Here is a 24,476-nt window from a genome sequence, read left to right on the forward strand (position 1 = left end):
TTTTATACTGTTTTCTTAGAGTATAGTTAAATACTATGTTTACACAAATGATTTCTTGACTGAAAAACTGCTGATTCCCTATTACTAGCATAATAAATTAATTAAACTCAAGCAAATTAATTGTCTGGTAGTATGAAGCTGTAACTTCAGTTTCATCAATTTTTTTCAAGTTCTAAATGTCAACCCAAATGATTTTTCACTTCTCTGTAATTATTTGTAAGTTTTCAAAATTGTATGGCATATACATCCTATGTATTCTGAGATAATTTTTCTACTTCTCTACAGATTGATCACAATCAAACAAATATTACAAGAATTTTTAAAAATTCACTATATTAAAACAGTGCCAGTTTAATACCATAATCAAAGAGAAAACCAACAAGTACAATAGGAACACTACAGACCATTATCACAGAGGAACATAGATGCAAAATTATCAACACAGTACAATACCATGATACAATATGACACTCACAAATTCATTGTCCACGAAAAATAGTATTCATATCATCTGTTTTGTATGGAACTGTAAAGATAGTAAAGACTCAAAAAAATATTGATCAACACAATGGAGCAGAAAGATTCACAATACAATTTAAAAACGTAAGCACAACGCAGTGAGTATAAAAACAGACTCAGAGCCAGTAATAAAAAAAAGAAAAAAAAAAAAAAAAAAACAACATAAAGCATATCTGCTCCAAATAGACATTAGCAAAAGTGCCAAAAAGCATCCTGTGAAAAATACAATCTCTAAAATAAATGCTGCTGGGATAATGGAATATGCACATGCACAAGAATGAAACTGGATCCCTAACTTTAGTCATGTGAAGATGAACTCAAAATGACTTAAAGACTTATATACAAAAGCTAAAAATTTGAAGCTATTAAAATCAAGTATACGGGTAATTCTATGTGATACAGGACTGTTGAAGGATTTGTTGATAAGATCCCAAAGGCACACATGACAAAAGCACAAATAACTAAATGAAATTATATTAAAAGGAAAGGTTTGGCACAACCAAAGAAAAAATGGGCTGAGGACTAATTTCAAGATTGGGAAAAATAAGTATATAAACTATTCATCTGACAAGGGAGTGAATTACAGATTATATAAAGAGCTCAAATTATTCAATAGCAAAAAAAAAATACTTCCAAATGATTGAATAAAAAATAAACAAAGTACCTTAATGAATCTTTCCCAAAACGAAACATGTATGACCAAAAGTCATATAAATACACTTAAAGTCACTAATCATTACAGGAAGCTACAAAATAGAATCATAATACATAACTCCTTACTTGAGTTAAAATAACTGTTATAACAATGTTACAGCTAGTGAGATTGGAAGGTATGGAGCAAAGGGAACCATTATTGTTGGTAGAAGTATAAATAAGTGTCATCAGTTTTGCAAAGAGTATATTATCTTACATTCTTCTGAAATTTTAACAAGGCGACCCTGAAACACAACAACATGGGCCAAAGTCTGCAGTGATTAGTGCCATTTAACATACATGGTCTCCTGGTGAGTACACAGAGGTCTTTGTGTCTAAAGAAGTGAGGGATGGACAAGTTTTAAAAACATGTCGTCATCTACAGAATGAGAATCAAAAACGCATTTCTTAGACGCTAATTCTGAGAAAAGCTGAACGGTCATGTAATTTGCCTTTGTTCTTTGCATACATCTTGAGAACCTGCCAGCCACATATATTGATTGTGTCACACTGACAGCTGCAGATTACAGGCAACTCAATTCTCAAGCCAAAACTAGTTTCTCATGCAATTTTTTTTAATAAACATCATAAAGTTGGATATTCTTTTGAAAACAGTACAAAAACACATGTCTTCAAAAGTCTGTTTTTCTTCGGTTGTTCTACTGTCATATCTTGGAATTAGGGGATTTTCTTTCTCTGTAATTTCTTCACATATGCAAAAATAATGAATAGAAAATGGTTTACAGTGAACATGATCCAGTGAAAAAGTTAGAACAGCCACTGTCACTTTCCTCAAGGCAGAACTAATTGCTTTAGAACACAGTTGTATTGAAAGGTAAGGCGAGATATAACTAAGAAAATAAATTATGCATTTTAAACAAAATAAAATGACAGCTCTCAATGTATTATTAGAAGACTTTGAAGGATTTCCCTGGGAGGTAAAAGAGGCATTGCAATCTCTATTCAGCACTAAAGGTACCAAGAACATTTTGTTACTTTCAGTTTAGAATTTTTTTATTATAATATATGACACTTAAATAGATTTTCTTTTTCAATCTATGGAAAAGATTTCAGAAATTTCTAGCCCAATATTATTTTTACATACTTGTTTTCCCAAAATTAATTTCACACCAAGGAAGCCTCTAGCTTAATCTATTTCTTAATCTGGACCTGGATATGGATTGGGCTTCTCAGCCAGGATCTGTGATCATTATATTACTGAGTCCTTGAAAGTATGAATACCTGGGATTCAAATTTAAATAATGGTTAAGCACATTTAATATACAATTTTTTATTTAATTAGTATCGGGTTTTGTCCTAGATCCTCAATCTCCCAAAGGAGTATAAGGCGGAATTAAATTAAAAGAGACATATTGTATGATTTTTAGGGCTCTAGGAGGGTAAAAACCCTTTAATTAGCTCGAGACTTTGAGGGTTAAGAAAAAGGATTCTCTGGATCAGTCCACTTATATTAGGACCAAGGACAAAGGGCAGAGAAACTGAGGAAAGTGCAGGCATTGAGCAGGACCTTGGGAGTCACTACAAAGACGTCTCCAAGTCATGAATCAAGTCAATATAGTAGCACCGTCTTATCATGAAGACATGGTAGAATTGGGACTGTAGGAGTAATTTTTGCAGCTGCAGTCTCTACCTAGTTAATTGGAGTTGGAGCCAGAATGTCTGCAGCTGTGGCCTTATCTTGCCCTTTGAGGTATCTCTGGCCTCACAGGCCACTACAGGCCTCAGCCAGGACCAGTGATTCATATAGATTCACTTACTATGAATCAGCTCCCATCACCAGGCAAGGGGCCTAGGCCTAGGACAGACTCACATATAAACATAGAAAGCCAATTAGTAAAATTTAAATTCTGCTCAGAGCCGCTTTGTCGTGGTATCCAACAAATTAGAACTATCTATGCGAATGTTTATTTTCCTTACTCACTAGAGTAATTAGTGGACAACAGTATTTATTAGTAAAAAGCCAGATCATGTTTTCAGAATGGAAATAGAAAGGAACGCGTATGCTCTAACACAGCTACAGCTGACATAGATATTACATTGAAATCCACTTCCGGTATATCTGCACAGTAAATATTTCATAAAAGCACTCAGAGGGGGATATAAACTATCCCTCAGTGTCCTGGGCAAAATTGCTATTCCAGGATAATACCGCTTTATACAGTATTTATCGGCTTTTATACAGATCAGCAAGGTTGCAGACAAGATGTTGTTAGGCTGACTGAATAATCCAACTTCAATTGAATGGATAATGACTGCTCATGCATCTGTGACAAAAGTCTTTGGAAAACACTATGCTGAAAGCATTAAGAGAATTTAAGTTTAAGTGAAAATACATATCCATTTGCTTATACTTTCTGGAAATATACAAATACTGAAGTTAATATATGGCATATGAATAAATAGATATTCAAGATTCTAAAAGACTCTGTCTTCTGCATGTACTTCTATTGATCTACTGGCATATCTAAAGTACACTTACCATTTTAATATGCATACATTTATTATGTATACACTACAATAAATTATATTTATACTGGTTTCTGTTAATAAGAATGAATATTGAGGCTATTTGGATATGGCTTTAACATATCCTCCCAGGGCTGGGGATATTTCTCAGCAGCACAGCACCTGCCTGGCAAGCAAGAGGCCCTGAGTTTGATTCTTAGTACCAAAAACAAGACAAAAAGAAACAAACAAACAAACAAACAAACAAAAAAAAAACAACAAATAGTCTCCTACACGAGGCTGTTGAAGCAGAAAAACATTGAAGACGTGGAGCCTACAATTTAGGTGGAGGCACTTTTAAAAAAAATTAATGCAGGTTTCACAAGACTGGATTAGTTCGAGTTTAAGCAGACTGTCATGGAATATCATGATCCTCCTTCTTCGCTAGTCTCTGGCTTCCTGGATCACAAATGAGACATCTCCATGAAGGAGTCAGTTCCCTTTCTACTCACCTGCCACTTTGTGAAGCAGGTAAACAGAGGCTCACCATACTGGATTTTTCCAGCCACCATTATCATGGGCCAAACACAGATATTTTATTTAAAATACCCAGTTTCAGACATTTTGTTATAATAATAGAAAGTGAACTTGGAAAATACATATGCCTGACTTCTCTTTAAAAGACACAATTATTGTGATTATAATTTACAGTGTAACAATGTATACTGGCAAAACGTTCTTCATAATTGAAAATTAAAAAAAAAAAATTAGCTTTGCATTTTTGTTCCGCATTGTAGCAATGGATATAAAGGAACCCAATAACTATATAAAATGTTCATAATTTGTCACAAAAGAATAAGTTTAAAGAATTGAGTTTATCAAAGAACTGTACCCTTTTCATTATTACCTGAATTAATGTAAGCTATTAACTTGTTTTTGAAATACTTTGGCTTTTAGATTATGTTATGATCCTGATTAAATAGTTTTTATAATCTCAAAGATGGAATTTCCAAGTTTTTATATTCATAAAAATATTCAAGTTTTAGAAAATATATCATTGGTTATATATTAATATATCATGATAAACATAAACAGTAACATAATTGTAAATATTAAAGCAGTTTTAATTTGCAAAAGATGGCTAGAGATATTCCTAAAATACAACAAATTGTCCACCTGTAAATATTGGTCAATTTCTTCTTTAAAACTTCAATATAGCTTAATCAATCCTAAATGAAACTTTAAAAAGAATTTCCAAAAAGGAAGTAATTTAAGAGTCCAATTATTCAATGAATAAAAATATGCTTTAATCTCTACTTAATAAAATGTCTGTGAGATTCACACTAAACATAACATCAATACAAAATTATTAGATCTTATGAAGGGAATTGTCACAAATTCAGCGTAAAAAAACCATTGCCCTGAGGGGCTTAAATTTAGTGAGAGTACAATTTTTAGTAAAGTGTATAACTTTTCAAAAACCATTGAATATCAAATATCTTTAGGCTGTCAATTTGCTTAGCTCTTTCAAGGGAGAATGAGTCAGTGATGGAATAATGTCTATGATCTGATGAGTCATTAGTTATTTATAATTTATTTTTAAAAGTTTTAGCAAAATGCTAAGGCATGTCAAAGAGGTAAGCATTCACAGACTGAGCTGTTTTCTTCCATGTTTTTATAGTTTTTATTGGTATATACTTGCAATAGATAGTAATTTCATTCAGCTTGGTAAATTTATCTTGATACATTTGACATCTTAATCATTTTTACTTCCCTTTTCCTTCCCTGCCACCCTGTATATCAACACGCTAAACCCTCTTTACACAAACTCCATAAGCAATTTTGAAATGTGTTGTACATTATCAGTATCCATAATCACAGTACTGCACAATAGTACCCCAGAAATCCTAGCACCTGGCTAACTGTACCTTGGTACCCTGTCTCTATGACTGTCTCTCAAATTCCCCAACATCAACTATTTAGGTACCATATATGAGTGATAGCATATGGTACTTGTGTTTTTGTGCCTGGCTTATTTTGCTTCAAACAATGATCTCCACTTCCACTCGTGTATTGGGAAGAAAACAATCCTTCATGGCTAAATATTATTTACTACTTTTTTTTGTATTTACTATATTTTTCTTAATCGACTCATGAAAAATTTATTTTTATTTCTTGGTTATTGGAGATAGCACTTCATTAAATATGCCTCTTTAATATACTGATTTTATTTCATTTGGATATTTACCCAGCAGTGAGACTTCAGGACTATAATGTAATTTTTTGAATTATTTTAGATCCCCATACTGTTTTAATAATGGCAATATTAATTTGCACATTTCTATAAAATTGTGGGAGAGTTCCCTTTCTCCTCTCTTCTCCAGTATTTGTTCTTTTCTCTCTTAAAAACATGTTAGAGATACAGTTGTAGTTTTGATCTTTGACATGCAGATATCAAAGTTACGAAGGACCATTTATTAAAAAGTTAGCTTTTTATTGAATATACATTTTTGGTATAAACCTGTATCTTCTGTTTTATTCCAATGATCTGTATAGCTAATTTGGTGTGAGCATCATGCTTATCTTGCTATTATGGCTTTGCAGTCTATTTCAAAATCAAATATTTTAATTTATCCAGATTTGCTCTTTGTTGTTAGTATTGCATTGACTTTTGTGAGTCTTTCATTCCTCAGTATCATTTAGGATTTTCCTGACTCTGTGAAGAATGTCAGTGGCATTTCACTGCTTTGGCTTTAACAATAACAGTCCTGCTCATCCATCAACATGGAAATTTCTCGTGTTGTGTTTTCTGTTATTTGCATTGTAGATGCTCTCCACGTGTTTGGTTTGATTCATTCTATTGCTTTTTCTCAGTGCGTTAACTGTTAAAGTATAGAAATGCTCTTGATATTTGCAAGTTGATTTTGTATCATTTCACATTTCTAAATCTGTTCATCAAATCTAAAATTCTTTTGATGGAGTTTTAACATATTTGATGCAAAGGATCACATGATTTATAAATATAGTTTGATTTCTTTTCTCTATTTCTATTTTTATTGTTCTCTCTTAATTTCACTGATTGAAATTTCAAGGACTATTGTTAACAGAAGTGTTAAAAAGAACAAAATTGCCTTTCATTTTAATTATAAAGAAAATGCTTTCAAGCCAGATGTAGTGGTGCATGCCTATAATCCCAGAACTCAGAGGCTAAGACAGGAGGGTCATTGTGAGTATGAGACCAGCCTGGGTTACAAAGTGAGTTCACGAACACCCTGAATTGTATAGTTAGATCCTGTCTTAAAAGGACCAAAAAAAAGTTTTCGTTTTTTTTTTCCCAATCAGCATGAATTTTACTGTGTATTTTTCACATATACCTTTTATTATATTAAGGCAAGATCTTATTATACCTAGTTTGTCAAAGATTTTTATCTTGAAGGTATGTTGAGATATTTGTATGATTTTCATCTGTAGTTTTATTTTGTAAAGATAGATTACATTAATTAATCTTTGCACATTTAACCTTACCATGAAACAACTTGCTAATTTTGATGACTTGTTGGATTTTATTTTCTAGTCTTACTGAGGATTTTTGCATTTATGCTTATAAAAGATATTGTTCTCTGGTTTCTGTAATTTTGAGTCTTTATCTGGTTTCCATAGCATAGCGATACCAGCTTTAGAAAATTTAGAAGTGATTTTTTTTTTCTTTCTGTTTCATGAACTATTTTGAGAACATTTAATATTATCTTTTTTTAAAGTTCTGGTAAAATTGATGAGTATCATTTGATGTCCATGTGTTTCTATAGCTTTTTTATAGTTTGATTTGCTAGTTATTTTCCACTTTCATTTAAGAAAGATCACAAGTTTGAGATGAGACTATGAAATATGAGAACCCAGTAAGAACTTGTCGCAAAATAAAACGTGAAGAAAAGCGGAGCATTTAGCTTAATTTGAAAGCCCTGGCCTCAACACTTAGCTTCAGAAAATAAAATATGGGAAGTTCAGTTCTCCTGTGAAGTCAGCCAAGACACTGAGATAACTTCTTTAGATGCCTCCTTATTCCAGCACTAAGTTCTTGGAAATGTTAGTAAGTCACCTCTCCTTCACTAGGCCAAAACTCAGTTCATGCTTTTGTGTAGATCACCTAATTGTCCACTAGTGGAGATTCTTTCTTTCTGTCCACTGAAGTGAAGTCCACTTAAGTGGCACATTTCCTGGAAGTGCCACACATGTAGTGCTGGTATATTCTATTTCAGTTATTACACTTACTATTTTAAATAGTCTTTAATTTCTATTCCTGAAATGAGATATAATAGTAACAATTTTTAATTTATAAAACTATATTGTGTTTGGAAACATTTTTCCATGCCATTATTTGTCGTCCACTATTTTAAAGGGAAACATATAGAAAACTGTTGGTAACTATTTGAAATTTCAACTAAAATTTTCACTTGAAAATCTTATGACACTACACATCTTCTTATATCCTTGGTATCCAGATGAAAAGCTATATTACCAACAATCAGTTATTGTATGATATGTTGCTTTAAATACTTATTACAGAGGTAGGACAAGTTGTCATGAAAGGGAAGAACATTGCACTTACAAGACCACTTTCACCGAACTTGTGATTTATTTTTAAACATTATATCATGGTACTAAATAATTTTAAGAATTTTAATGATAAAATAAATATTTCATTGTTTATCATAGAAAACACAGGTCATCTTTAAATTTTAAGTACAAAGTTATAATCTATATGTGTAAAAACCTGAAAGCCTTATTATCATGCATTTATTCTCATTAGGTTTATTTTTAATCCACTTGATTTGGTAGAATGTATATATGATAAATAAATAATAACTTGTGCATAAATAATTTTTCAAAAAAATTAAATTCAGAAGTAGTAGATGTAAAAGCATTTATAAAAATATTATGAATAAAAATATGAACTCAGTGCAACTTTGTTTTAAAACATCAGTTATTCTTTTACTTAATCTAAGAAGAATACCAGCTGTAGTCTGTGAAAGTGTGACTGCATAGATCTATAAATCCAAGAAATTGTATAAGAAAATCTGAAATAATGTATGTTGTACTGATTTCAAACAATTGGATGCAATATAATTTTTTCTTTTCCTCCTCAATATACTATTCTCACCACACTAGCCTAACAATACATCAGGGATACATACTATGCTTCAGACATAGGGAACTTCTGTTTATTTATAAATAAAGCTCAAAAGTTATAACATGTTTATAAAACACATATTTTTAGCAAGTTTGATAAAATATTTTCTCTTTAGCACAAATTTTAATTTACTAAACAAACATTCATATAACAACTGCTATAATACCAAATCAAAGCTAAGCTTTAAAGATGTAAAGATATGAAGTATATTGCAAAATCACCTCCCTTCAGGGAGCAATGGGCTGAGGAAATACGTGTAAACATATGATTAGAGAACAATTAAAATTTCAGAATGGTATATTAAAAAGTGTACTATGGAAGCACTTAAGGTTAACTTTTGAGCATTACACAAAGGAATATTCTGGGAAAGAAATCAGGATGGTAAATTTAGGAAATTTGTTCTTTCAACATCTATATGGAAACTTCATCGTGGATAAAATCACCATCATGGAGACACAGTGTAGTACGACATGGAAATGCCTTGAATGACACACGGATTTAAATCTTGCCAATTCAATCTATTCATAAATCTTAAATTTTATTTCCCACATGAACACTTTATCAAACTTACAGTAATTTTTCAGATGTGACCTGATCAGTCGTGAGTTATATGGTGCAAAATAATTGTCGAATTGGACAATGGTAATTTCAATAAAAAGACAGAGATGAATTGTCATTTGTTTTAGAGTATCAACATGGAGCTCAAAGAAAAAGCAACTAATTTATTTGTTGTATTTTCTTATATTCCTTAAGGAGGGAATGAAAATATAACGAGAATGAATTACAATAATAAAAATGATAGTCTACAACAGAAACTCATCAGTTAACTATTAATGTTATAATTAATTTCTATCACTCATATGAATATATTTAATAGGGAAATATATAATTAAAACAATAATTTATTTCATAGGGTCATTTTGAACTGTGGACAATCTTATAGTTCCATTAGCCATTGAACCTGATATTTCACAGTGCTTGCTTTTAACACAAACCTTGCTTTGAAATTGCTTCTACAAACTCCAAATAAAAAATGACTCATAGTGAGGTGTTCATGTGTGTGTGTGTGTGTGTGTGTGTGTGTGTGTGTGTACTTTCACTGGTTTTTTAATCTTTACATAACAGAGAGGAGTTAAGATGAGGAGTGCAAGCCAGTTCCCACCGTGATACTATAAGAATGTTGTATAATATTTAGACTATTTATACAGTGTATATCATTGCTTTAAATTGTGATTTTAATGCTTTAAGACTTAAGAAATGCCTCATGTTTTCCTTCTCATTCTTTGCTACGTTTTCTCCCTTCAAAAAAAATCTAATTCTTTAAACTGGTTTCATTGATTAGTTTTGGGTAAAAATGAGTTTTCTGGTTTTAGGGCAAAGTACAAGGCTCATTTGTTAAATTAGGCATTTGGCTAATAGATATAGGGGATCAGTGAGATTAAGGTCATGGATCTTCTCTTGCTGTCAGATAATGTGTTAAATAAAATCAAAGGGATGATAAACAAAAGTAATTGCAGAGAAAAGTGTTCTCTTAGGGTATAATCCAGACACATTCAAAGTTGTAAATTTTCAAGACTGACAAAAAAGTCTTCCTTAAAGTATATGAATCAAATAATAGTGGTACATATCTATAATTGCAACACTTAGGAGGCTGAGGCAGGAGTATCACTGTGAGTTAAAGGCCAGAGGGAGGGGTATATAGAAAGCTCAAAACCAGCCTGTACTAGATAGTGAGATCTAGTCTCAGTAAAATAAAAAAAAAAAAAAAAAAAAAAAAAGAAAGAAAATGACAAGAAAGAAAACATGTTGTGATATATATGTATGTGGCAAATTGTTCTTATGTTTGAACAAATCAACATGTCCATCAACTCAATAATACTCCTAGGTCAAGAGTAGATATAATACATTCATTTATGAAAAATACTGAATACAATGAATACTATTTGATTTCAACTTTCAGGTTGCCCTTCCAACATATTTGCTACCTGCATGCTCTGCACATCTCTCCATTTCCTGTCCGTCTTCCACTGTTAGATCCTGAACAACAGTCCTTTCATTTCTGTCTCTATTTGGTTGAGTATATATTTTTTAAATTTTTATTTAAAGAAAGAAAGAGAAGAAAATTAACAAAGGAGAAAAAGGTAGAATACAGAATTCAAAAAATTTAACATCATAAAATCGCTAGTTGATTATCTGAACTGGAGAGCAGATTTGTAATATGGGAGCATGAAATGAAAAACTTCTTAAAAATAACAACAACAAAAAAAAACAGCAACAATACAAAAACTAGAAGATGATAAGAGGATCTATAACTTAAGAATTAAGAACATAAGAGAAGAAGTGGGGACACAAACAAATGGACTACAAAAGCTATTCACAGAAATAATCCAAGAGAATTTTCCTAATTTAGCAAAAGGTAAAGATACTCAGATATATGAGGCATACGGGACTCCAGCTACCTACAACCCAAATAGAGCTACACCCAGGCATATAATAATCAAAATTCCAGAGATCCAATACAAGAACAGAATATTAAAAGCTATCAGAGTCAAGAAACAGATCACTTACTAGGGAACACCCATCAGAATTACAGCAGACTTCTCAGCACAAACCATCAAATCACGAAGAGCGTGGGGGGAAATAATTCAAGCTTTGAAAGACAATAACCGGGGCTGGGGATTTAGCTCAGTGGCATAAGCGCCTGTTCTTGCAAGCAGGCAGTCGTGAGTTCGATCCCTGGTACCGATAAAAATGAAAAAGACAAAAAAAAAAAAAAAAAAGAAAGATAATAACCTTCAGCCAAGATTGAGATATCCTGCACAACTATCCCTGGAAATTGATGGAAAAACAAGGTGCTTTCAGGATAAAGAGGAACTAAGGGAATATGCAACCACCAATTCAACTCTACAGAGAATACTGCAGGATATTCTAAAAAAAAAAAAAAAAAAAAAAAAAAAAACAAAGAATCCAGAAATAGTGGCAGAGAGGCCACAAAAGGCACTTCCCACTTTAACTTCCTTAACAATAACCATTGTGTCAGCCAATCAGTCTATGTTTCCACCAAGAATGCAGATTTTCTCTATATTCCTGTAGGGAAACAAGTCATAGCCTCTAATCTTTCTCAAAAAAAGCATCACAATAAGTGTGAGGTAGCATCTCTCAGTGACTTGATTTTCATTTTTTAAATATTAGTGATAATAAGTAACTTTTCATCCTTCTGTTGGAAATTTTTATCCAATGTTTGAAAAACTATCTTTTAAAATTTTTTTTTATTATTTATTTATTGTTTAGTATTTAATTTATTAATTTATTTATTTTAGTTATTTCTTAGCTATTTATTTTTGGTACAAGGAATTGAACTGAGGACCTGTGTTTACCAGGCAGGAGCTCTGCCCCTGAACTATATTCCTGGACCCAAGGGAAACTACCTAAATGTTCTGACTAAGAAACAAAAAGGTGATGAAAAGTAAGGAGGTTTAACAGTGTAAGAAAATCACTTAATGTAAATTGGACTACTTTGATAGCAGCAATAAGCAAGAACATTCTTGTTTTTTGAGTAAAAATTTTAGAGTAAAACAACTTAGGTTTGAATAAAAAATCATAAGTGATATAAGCAGATACAAGTTATGAAAGAATGGTCAGAAATGTTATGAATAAAGAATAACTGATGATATCATGAAATAATACTTTTTTTTTGTACAAAGGATCAGACTCAACATCTTGCCAGAGAGGCACTTATACAACTGAACTAAATCCCTGAGAATAATACATTATTGAGAACACAAAAACTGCTTAATTTTATAATTGAAGAAAATTACATGGAACTTAAAATTTACTCCTGAGAAAGAAAATTACTTAACTTAAATAATGTAAAACATGGGAGAGAAGAATCCAATAAACATTTGAAATTTTAAGTGGTAAATATTAAAGAAGGCAGTATTGGTAGCAGTATTGTCAGGCATAGATGTTTGCACAATCTGCAGAAAGTTACTGATATATAACTAAATTATAAAAAACAGTAGATTTCAAGATGCTTCTATCAGTATTCTGTAGTTTGTAGTAGTGAATAAGTACAGAATGGAGAAACAAAGCTCTACTTTGGTAGAATTTGTTTTAACATGAAAATTGTACTAATATTTAACTAAATTCTGCTGTAATAACAATAAATACAGGTCTTCAAATGGACCTTTGTTATAATTTATTCCACATTTACATATCTTTGAAAAGAATGCAATAATGTACATATTAATTGGGTTCAGTATCATTTTTAAATACATGCATATAGCTTGCACTAATAAAATTCAGTCTCCTACCTTCTCCTCTTCACAACTTCTAACCAATACTCTATATTCAGGTCTTAAATTTTCTTTTAACTTCTATATATATATCATGTACATGTACATGATATATGTACATGATAGAATAGTGGTGCAGCTGAAAAGATAAGAAGTATGAAATATAAATGACCTTTATTATAAGAATGCGGGGAGAGACCTCCGACCCTCTGGGGTCCGGCATTATCTCCCAAGGCGATCTCTCTGTCGAACACTTGGTGTGGGGGCATACGTGTAGCTTAGGTTTGGGGTGGAGCCCAGGGGGAATTACTGATGCACAAGTAGCCCATTGGTATTCATTTAGCGCCAGAGGCAAATTCCTAGGGGTGGGGAAGATGGAGCCACAGGTAATTTCCTAGGGGCAGGGAAGATGGAGCCCCTTGGTTCCACCTTTAAGGCTTTACCAGCTACAGTGTCTGGTCTGGGCCAAAATCCTTTCAGTACATGTCTTAAATTTGTCATTTATTTATAGTTTAACAATTTAAAGTTGAAGAAAAAGTAATAAAATATACACAGTAATTAATAAATTTAAAACAAATTTCACATTCTAAAATTCAAGACACATGCTAACTTGCAAGCCTTTATTTTACTGACCATTGAAATAAATTTTCTTTTTATATACTGTTTAAATTTTGTTTCCAAAAGTGATATAAACATAGCTGTGTGCTTTTACACAAACTAAACCCAAAAATGTATAATTATGTGTCTGATAATTAGTATTTTAGTTTAGTGTTACTATATTATCCTTGTGCTATGTCTTTGCTGAAATTCATGAAATCACTTCTAAATTCTCATTACCACACTTATTACCACTCTTTCTATAAAAACCTAAAAAAAATGAATAATAAGAAAGAAATATAGTGGTTCAGGAAGCTGAGTTAGTAATAATATAGACAGTGAGACAGGGCTAGGTCCTCAAAGCAGCCTGTGCAGAACCCCAGATTCTTTGCAACTGTGGGGGACACAGACACCTCCTGCTGTGGGCCAGGGATCAAGACAAAGGATCAAACACATGCATCCACACATCCTAAGGACTGATATTCTAAATAGTGTCCTATCACCTCTAGGAACCCAGGAGTCACCATTCTGACCTCCTACGAAAGAGTCTCCACATTTTTTTTTTTTTTTTTCCTTTTTATCGGTACTGGGGATCGAACTCACAACTGCCTGCTTGCAAGACAGGCGCGTATGCCACTGAGCGAAATCCCCAGCCCCTGAGTCTCCACTTTCTAAGAATGCTTCCTTTCAACATGACTTGCTTGCCCATTTATCACCAATTTAATCTTTTTTTTTTTTTTTTTTTTTTTTTTTTTTTGTACCAGGATTGAATTCCTGACCCTGCTCTTGCAAAGCAGGTATTTATGCTGCTGAGCTAAATCCCTGGCCCCAATTTAATCAGTTTTACCAGAACTACTATCTTATTGGCTAACTATAGTTAAATCTCACCTTATACCCATCTGCCTTGTGAGTTCCCAGTTTCCCTCTCCTTGAATCCATCTCGCCCCATGATTTTGCTCTATAAAAATTCCTAGAAGAGACAGTCTTTGGCCTCCTGCTCAGGACCCCTTCTATCTCTCTCAGTCAGAAGCTTTCTTTCTCTCAATAAATATATTCTATTCTTAACCTCCATTGTTCCTAAAATTCATTCTTTGATTTTAGATGACACAAACATGCGGACATAGTAATTCAGGAGTTTCATTCCCCATAGTCAATAGCTAAATCAAAAATTCCTAACCTTTTGAGTTCTTAAGGGGGAAATACAGAAAGCATATAATTTTGAAATATCAACTTTAGAAAACACTACTTGTCTTAGTTACTTTTCTCTTGTTGCTGAGATAGAACACTTTATGACCAACATTAAGACAGAAAAGATTTATTTAGCTCACAGTTTGTAAAGATTTCAGTCAATAGTTAGCTGATTCCAAGGCAAGGCAACATGGCCAAGAGGCAACAGTTCATGCAGTGGAAAACAGCAAATCAACAAGAGCCAAGGGTGAAAAGAGACAATGTTTTCTCCTGTCTTATCCTGTATGCAAGCTCTTAGACCTAGGGCAGATATAGCATTCACACCCCCCAATCCTTGCACTAGACAATGAACAAACCACAAACTCTAGATTCAGCCACCTTTGAATAACCACATGAGGCTTTGGTGGGACACCTAGACACAAATCTTAACAATACTCAAGAATGCATAATGGAAATACAATTTGTACTAAGTAATTGATATGTGTAATTATTAACATTTGGAATATATTAAGCTCAATTTATAATCAGGTAACTTGAGAAAAAAATGAATAAACCTTTTGTGAAAATAATATATAAATAACTTGCCTGGAAGATTAACACAAATGGTAACATTTATTATAATGACAAGATTTACATGTTTACAACTTCCTTCATTTTTCTGAACAGGATCTATTATGAGAAATCTAAACTTCCACTCATTTAGACATCTACTATAAAGCGAGACAATACAATGTGAATTGTATAAAAAGTGAAACAAAAAAGAGTTAATAGAGTTTCATCCTTAGGATTTAAGAGTAATCATTGTATCCTGAGCAATTAGCAATTATTTATTGATGAAATAATAGTTTAGACAACATTTTGACAAGTATGGCTTAATGAATAAAGAAAGAGTACTATGAAGACTGATCTTAATTGTCAGCCCAACTGACTTGAGAGATTTTTACTAGAGCACAGTTTTGGGTGATTATGTCTGTACACAGGAGGATAACTTTGGGTGGCCTCTCACCTGTTCATGTCTCATGCTCTTTCTAAACCATTTTTCTTTTTGATTGTCATGGAGAGGCTTTGCTCTACCATAGCCTTCCAACCATAGTGTTGCACTTTACTTCATACTCTCAACAATGGAAACAGCCAACCATGGACTGAATCATCTGAAACCCTGATCCAAGAAACTCTTGTACTCTTTCAGTTTGTGCAATATGTCAAGCAATTTGTCCCAACAATCAAGAAGCTGACTAACAGAGGTGCTTTTTTAGAAAGCTTCATTTATGACATTGTTACTGTGGTGGCCACCAAATAGGTAAGAAGATGTGAGAATTCAATCTCCCTCTCTGGAGGATTCACAAATCCTAAATTATTAAAGAGGCAAACATCTAACACTCTTAACAATGGATACATTAATCAAAGCCTTGCTGTGCTTATTTATGGGAATCTTATTGTATCTATGGTTGCTTTTTATAAAATTTATAACTGAATTCTGTAAAATGTTATTGTAATATTTAAAAGGTTGGTAACATTAAAATTTTAAAGTAAATCATTTTTCTAATGAAATTAGAAGCTACATGTAACATTATATAATTTTATCATCTTTGAATTTGCAATTACATCCTAGGCAACAGTTACTTAATTTTTCTAGATGTGGTTTTTTTATCATTTGTTTAGCTTTAGATAAGAGCTCACTTCTTTAAGAGCTCACTTTCAAAAATACATCACTAGTCCATATTGAGAACACTTAATTTTACGTCAAAATAATGTCAAAATTTATGAGAAAATTAGCACTAAAATTCAATAGAATTGAATTTAAAAATAATAAAATTTCTAGGTTCATCCAAATACTGTTTCATTCTTAATGTATAAAAGTACATTAAGGTATACTATAAATAAATTTGTTGCAGATCATCTGCACTAGAATTTGTAATGAAGCTGACAGTGTTCATTTTTAAAACAAAATATTGCTAATTTAGAAGTTATTTTGTGCAGTATTTTTATTCTTTAATGTTTTTATAGTATAGAAAAGGTTGGGATAAAAAACAGTAAGGAAACTATTTCATTGCTTTTCTTTCAAAGTGCACTAATAATTTTATTTTTCTGTTGGGAGCCGCGTCTGTGATAGCTCGCCTTGCGCGGCGGACGTGCGGCCTGTGGTAAAGAGCAAAGCCTGAGGTAGATTACCCCTCCCATCGAATATGTTAGTTTCCTGCTTACCGCGTAAACAACCCGCTCAACAATATAGTCTGCCTGGCAACTGATGATGTTAGCCAATCAGCTTGCCTTGCTTACTTTAACATGATTGGACACTGTACCCGTATATATACCGGTGCCACCCCTGGGCGGAAGAAGAAGCCAGGTAGAAGCCCAGAAGTAAAAGCCCAAAAGGAGCCGCGGAGAGCGGACCGGTAGAGGCTTTGGGGCAGACTGAAGCACAAAAGGAGCCGCGGGGAGCGGACCAGAGGAGGCTTCAGCTGGGAGAACCCAGGGCAGGCTGTACGGAGAAGGAAAATAAAAAGAAAAGGTTGTCCACTACCAGACTTTGTCGTGTGTCCTTCCTGCCGGCCGGGAGCGGACATCGACATTTTTCATTTAATTATTCACTAATCTTAAAAATGCTTCTGAATGGCCTTGAATTGTTAAATCTTTTAGCATGCATAGTCCATCAGTATAATGGCACATTGATATTCAGATTATTTTGGACTGCTTGTCAAAATAACCTTCAGTATCATTCACTTAGCCATTTTTATATGTATTTTTAAATACACAAAATGTCTATATTCCAGACCTCAATAAGAGTCTTGAATTTATTTACTTAATTATCTTCCATTTTAAAGTTTGAATAGTATTGCATTAAATACACTTTTGTGGATACATATTTTTCACTGTCAGATGTTTTTAAATGGTTGCATTAAACTAGTAAACTAATTCTGTGTTTTAGAACTCCTTATGAGTCTTACACAGAGTACATCAGATATTCCAATTCTAGTTTCAATTTTCAACATAGTTAAAAGGGAGCCTCCAAAATTACCATTACTTATCTTCTTAGTCTCTAAATTAGAGAAGCTTTCCCTCCTATCAACTGATTTCTTGTCCTTGTATTTCTACTAGCAGCAAAATTGGTTTTTATATTTGAAAATTTATTGCATATATATAAGAAAAGAAGCTAAGTAGCAATAGTAATGTGTATCTGGTTCCCAAATAGGCAATTGAATTAAATGATGAGAGAATCTGTCATTTCTGTTATAACTTAATTTCTACCAACAAAGACTTGTTTTGTGCTTTTATTTGTATGAAATAAATAAAATAATTAAGACTCTATTTTTTGTGATTTCCAGGGACAAGTTAATTTCCTGAAGATAATATTCAAAATGACATAGGCTTGTAATCAACATTGAATAGATTTTCTTTGTTATGTTGTTTTTGTTCCATATAATCACTGTGCTTTTTATATTTAAGTTGGTACACCCAATGGATGTAGTATTTGTTATAAATACCTTTCTATAACTTCTTTTTCACCAGAGAGTTTCACATCGTTCCCAATGGCACTGATATATCTGGGATTCCAACAAATCATACATCTGATTGAAAAGACCGTAAACTAATAACATCATCCTATTCTGTATGTCGCCTTAAAATTTTGAACAAATGTTATAACTGAAGGGTGCTAAGTGAGAAATTTAGGTAGTCCACAGGCCCATTTTCTTGCTCTTCTTTTTTAAATTTATAAGAGCTAAAGACAAAAATGATACCAACTGTGGGGCCCCAAATGTTGCCTTTTTCTAACAAAGTACTCTGTAATTGAGAGCTTTTTAAAGTGCAGTGATAGTAATGCATATGTGGTAAATATAAATATGATAAGTAAAAAATGTAAGTATGTAGAACTTTATGGGAGGAAAATGTTCTTTTTATCAATTATTATTCACTGAATACATACGCCAATACATATGCTTTACCTAACCTGGAAAATAAGATTTGAAATATGATTGTTCTCTACTGATTCTCTGCTGTACACATCTCTCTCCAATAAGGTTATCTACATCATGTGGTACTAAATGTGTATACTTTTGAACAATAAATACTAGGGTGTGTTACATGCAAGTTAACTTTCAACAAACAATAAAATTGTGTAAAAATCGATTCGCTCATATAAATATCATATTAATTAACTTATTTGTATATTTTACACATGATGATGAACTTCCTGTAGAAACACAAACGTAAAATGAATCACGCTGTCATCCTAAGTTTTAAAGTTTAAAAATCATTGACAGGCATGTGTATAATAAAGCATTATTCACCATATAGAGAAGAAAATGTAAGAAGGTTACTTGTAGAAGGTTCATTAGAAAAGGTTTCTTTTTCCTTCTTCGAAGTAGCTGACTTTGAGCTGAGGTATAAAGGTTGTACAGCAGTTTACCCAGACAGGTAAGAAGACAAGTAGATTCTAGAGAGGCTGAAAAATATGAATATATCATGAAGAAATGACAAGCTGAACTCCCAAAAGTGTTTAGCTCCTAATCCTGCCACATGGGAAGGCATTGTGCTACCTGACAAAAAGGGTTTTACAAATGTTATTAAGGTCAAAAGCCTTTGGAGAAGGAGATCACCTTCTCCTATCTAAATTTGCCTGATCTAATTACATGAGTCAATAAAAACAGGTAACTTTCTTAAGCTAGTATTAGATAAGAGCTGTGGCAGAACAAATCAGACAGACATAAGAGAAAGTGAAATCAAAACTATTCTACATATGAAAAGTAATCAAAGTTTCAATTCAGCATGTGAAATGTAGGTACTCTTACCACTTAGAGACCATCAGGCGTTAAGGACAGAGCCAGACAGCTGGCATGGACATGAAGTTGAATCTTAAAGACCAAAGAGGCCTGTATTCTAACGATTCTTTCCACAACACTCCATTCACTGGCTGATACTTTGTCAGCATGTGAAATCTAGACCAACACCCAGGTCAACTCAGACTTCTGATCTATATGAATTGAAAGGTAATTAATGTTTTAACCAACATATACCTTAAATAATTTCAGCACTTGAGCTTAAAGATCAAAAACTTAAGAATCAGGCCACAGGATAAGGACTATTTAGTTGATATAACTTCCCCAGTTAATGATTTATGCTCAGATTAAATGCTATGCTGCAGCTATTGGGGAATTATGGAATGATTTCAGATTGAGAGAGTAAATTAGGATGAACTCTGGGGACAGTGGGAATGTGACAAGCGAATGTGAAGTGGACATAACAGACTTTTTAAGATTTCAGTCACTACATAGTTGATGCTTGAGTTAGAATAAGGACGGTGATCACAGAGGAGTTCAAATAGAACTTAAAAATTATTAGGATGTCGATTTGATTTGATCGGTGAACCACTTGGTACAAGAACAAAGCTTTTCTAGATTTCTACTTTATCAAGTATAGTAGATAATACAAATTTACTGCCATGTAGAATATCTTAGAGAATAACACTAGAATAGAATGGAGATTGAGTAAGAGTGGTAATTCACTTTTTCAAGTGATAATTTCAATTAGCCAGAAGTGGTGGTACATACCTGTAATTCCAGTCTTCAGGAGGCTGAGGCAGGAAGATTGCCATATGTTTGAGGCCAGCCTGAACTTCAAGTGAGACTTTGTCTCAAAAAATGAAAAAAAAAAAAAAAAAAAACAAAAAAAAAAAACACTTTATATGATATTGAATCTTTTGAAAATATGTTTTGTCAAGCCTGTTTTCATTACTGTGCTGTATAATTTTGCATATTATTGAGCTGTGCAATATACATGTTGGTTAATCATATATATACTGAAATACATATACATTTTCAAGTTTAATATTCTGAAATTAGTATGTAAGTTTTATGTGCTGCTATACTCATGCATAATATTTTGCAAGCAGAAAATAAAGTTCATGTGTAGTTCAAATGCTCCTAGCGGAAAGTCTTCCAAGAACTACTGCAGCACAGACTGAATGGTTTAGGAAATTGTGAAGAGAAAGTTGACCAAAGAAAAATGATCAAAGATGTCACTGAAGAAGAAAAATTGTCAGAGGGGCCAACTAAGAAACAGGCACATTGAAAATAAGTGATATAGTTCTACTGATGTGCCTTGTACATTATATTTCTGTCAGTTTTTTCATTAGAGGTGAAGACTGAGATTTAGAAAGATATTGGGCCTAGGATGGTCATATTTCACATTCTGAGAAAGGCTGTGAATTTTTTCTGTCATTACAATTCATAGAGAAAACCAGCATGTGTCAGAAACAAAGAACCTAAATGTGAAACAGTATTAATTTCAGGGAAGACAGTCCAAGATGGAAATATATGACTCAAGCATATCTACAGAACACAAACAAATACAAAATAAAACTTAAGACAAAAACTAGTTTAAAAAAGAACAAAGCATTTCTTAAAATTCAGCAGATGGTGTACAGAAAGTATAGCAGATTTCAAGGAAAATATCCACGTTAAATTGTGAGTTCATGATGCAAAGTTGGTGAAAAAATGAATAACTTTCTGACAATGCAGATAAAGAGCCTAAAGATGAGTTGAGTTCTTCAAAGAGTATTCTCTATTGGGTAGAAACCCAAATGGATGTTGGATGGACAAATAGATGCTTATGTTAGTAAATATCTAATTTTTAAGAACTGATCAATCATAAATGAGGCCAGCTGGCTGGAATCTCAGGAAGGATTTTCATGTTAGAATCTCGAAAGAGAATTAGTTTTTGTGAAACCAGATTTTTCTCTTGAGGTCTTACATTGATTGGATGAGGCCCAACCTCTATTGAAAGCAATATTATTTACTTAAAGGCAAATGAGAGCAAATATAATTGGAATTTACACTGCACATTAACAGAAAAGTCTAGACAACTACACTAGTCACTTTGCTATTACTGTGGCCAAATATTTGGCTCATGGTTTTAGAGACTTAGTTCAAAGACAGGATGGTCCAAAGGGAGAAACATCATGAGGAAAGGTCTGGTAGTAGAAAACTGCTCCATTCAAGATACCAGAAAGCAGAGGAAGAAAGACAAAATGGGATACGAAAATATACTTCCAGGTTATGGCCCAACCCAGTACCATCTCCTTACAAGACATTCAACTATAAACTCATGAATACATCAATCCACTGTTGCATGAAAAATCTCCCTGTTGAATCAAATTCCAAAAGTCCAAAGTCTGAAAACGGAAGATTTCTGGGAGATGTATTAAATCTAAATCATACCATTCCACTCCAGGTCCCCAAAATCTCAGTTCATCTCATTGCACACATTGCATTTAGTTTATATCTAGGATTTGCCAAATTTTAACTGCTTCAGCATGGCCTACAATATCCAATTCCAAAATCCTCAGAGACAGAAGGTAAACTCTTAGTGCAAATCAAGAGAAAGTTAAATATTTGTAACATACACTACTATAAATGTACCCATTGTAAAAGTGAGGAAATATGAAACAGAGTGGATTCAAACTAAATCAAGAACAAATGCCAGCAGGGTGAACATTTGATCCTGTTTTTCCATGTCCAGCACCAGGGCAAGTTGCAGTGAAATGCCAGTTCCAAAGAGTTTTGGCAGTTTTACTCTTGCTGGATTAAATCCACATGGCTTATCTTTTTGGTCTGGCTCTGCTCAGTGTTTCCAGGATTCCTCAGCAGATATTCCATGTTTCGGAAATCTCCAACTTCCTGGAATTTCCAGCTTTGGCATCTATTTTACAGCATCATGCATGAGTTTCTGACAGTGACTGTGACTTGCCAATGCATTTCCTAGTCTTGCAGGGCTTTCACTGATTTCAAAGTAGAAGCCTCCATGACATAACCCTTGCCATTTGTATGCCTCTAGAACTAGCATCTCATGGGTGATGCTGCCAGCTCATGTAGTGGCTGAGGCCCTGAAGATCATGGCTGCAGCATCCTCTGAATTGTTAGAGTTTGGGGGTTCTCTGTTCTAGGTGGCCCTGAAGAAGCAGGGCACTCTGAAACTATATTTCAAAGCAAAATCTTCTAAAGTAGTTTACCTTAATATAATTTTAAACCTGAAATGAGTGGAGTTTGAACAATTCTTGAGATGCTCTCAGGAATTTTTTCTATTTTCCTGGCCCAAAGGCTTGACTTCTATTTAATAGCACTAATCTTTTCAGGAACTGCATTCTCCTTGGTCACAAGATATAGGTCCTTCCTTTCTAGGAAATTTAAATTGTTTTTTAAACATTTTAAAACAATTCTGCTCTGCTACTGATTCACATTGAAAATATACTTTAAAAAACCCTAAATACATGGCTACCTTGAAATTTCTGCTGTTAGATAAAATTGTCTACCACTTTTAATACCAATGTCACAAAAAGTCTCAAGACATGTACCAAATACAAAGAGCTTGTTTGATTGAATGAACACAGAGTCTCTTTTCCAGTTTCCAGTAGAGACCTCTTTCCCAAAGGAAACTTCATGAGTACATACATACACACACATACATACGTATATACACATATAAACACACCTACATATATATATATATATATATATATATATATATATGTACACACTTACATACTTTTTGAGCTTTGATTAATATCTCCCATCAGACACGGCTTACCACATTCTAAGACTTCTCTAGCTTATATCTCCAAATTTTCCTAATATCCTCTGACAAACTGGATCTGAGTCTTCTAAACCATAAATGGTCAGGTACAGTCAGCAAAAATCCCTGTCTTGTTATCAATTTTGTATATTAGTCACTTTCCAATTGCTGGGACAAAGTGTCTGACATTTGTAATTTAAAAGAGAATGGATTTATTTTGTTCACAGATTCAGAGGGTTCAGTTCATACATGGAAATTTGGCTCCAAATGAGAAAGAGCAGCATTGGGAAGCTGTTCAACTTGCAGCAGTCACAAAGCAAATAGTAAGAGCAAAAAAAAGAGCTATAGACTGAAAGACCCTTCCATGTTACACCTGAAGTGGCCTACTTATTCTGACTTGCCCCGCCTCCTAATAAACATTCAGAGATGAACTTTCAGTGGATGGGTCCACTTATAAATAGAATGCCTCCATGAAATTACCAGTTTCACCCCCAAACACAAGAGTCTTTTGGGGGATGTTTTGTATTTAAAGCATAACAGCTTGTGTTTAAACAACTAAGTGGATATCACAGTCCCATCATGGTGACATATAAGCCTAGCAGTCATTATGAGCTCAGATCAGACTCTTTAGCTTTGGAATGTTAACCTCAGGTAATGGTTCTCTGCCTCAGTTGCATCTTCAGTAAAATAAGAGTGATAAAATGTACTGTCTCATGGGGATAATGAAAATATCTTTACTGACTAGATTTATAATGGGTGGATAATTTTTAAGCAATCAGTGTTATCTCTGGCTCATTCTTTACTACGGTATGTTTCCCAAATGAGAATATTGTTCCAAGAAGAGCTGTTGAGACTGAAAAAAAGGGGCCACCTAAGTAAAATGGTTAAATAGCATCACTGTTAATCAATAGTACAGTCCTGAATGCTTATTTATTATAAAATAATAAAACATAAGAAAAAGA

Source organism: Cavia porcellus, unplaced genomic scaffold (genome assembly GCF_034190915.1).
Source record: "Cavia porcellus strain 051 isolate PalLab524CR breed Dunkin Hartley unplaced genomic scaffold, mCavPor4.1 scaffold_14, whole genome shotgun sequence".
NCBI classification, from domain to species: domain Eukaryota; kingdom Metazoa; phylum Chordata; class Mammalia; order Rodentia; family Caviidae; genus Cavia; species Cavia porcellus.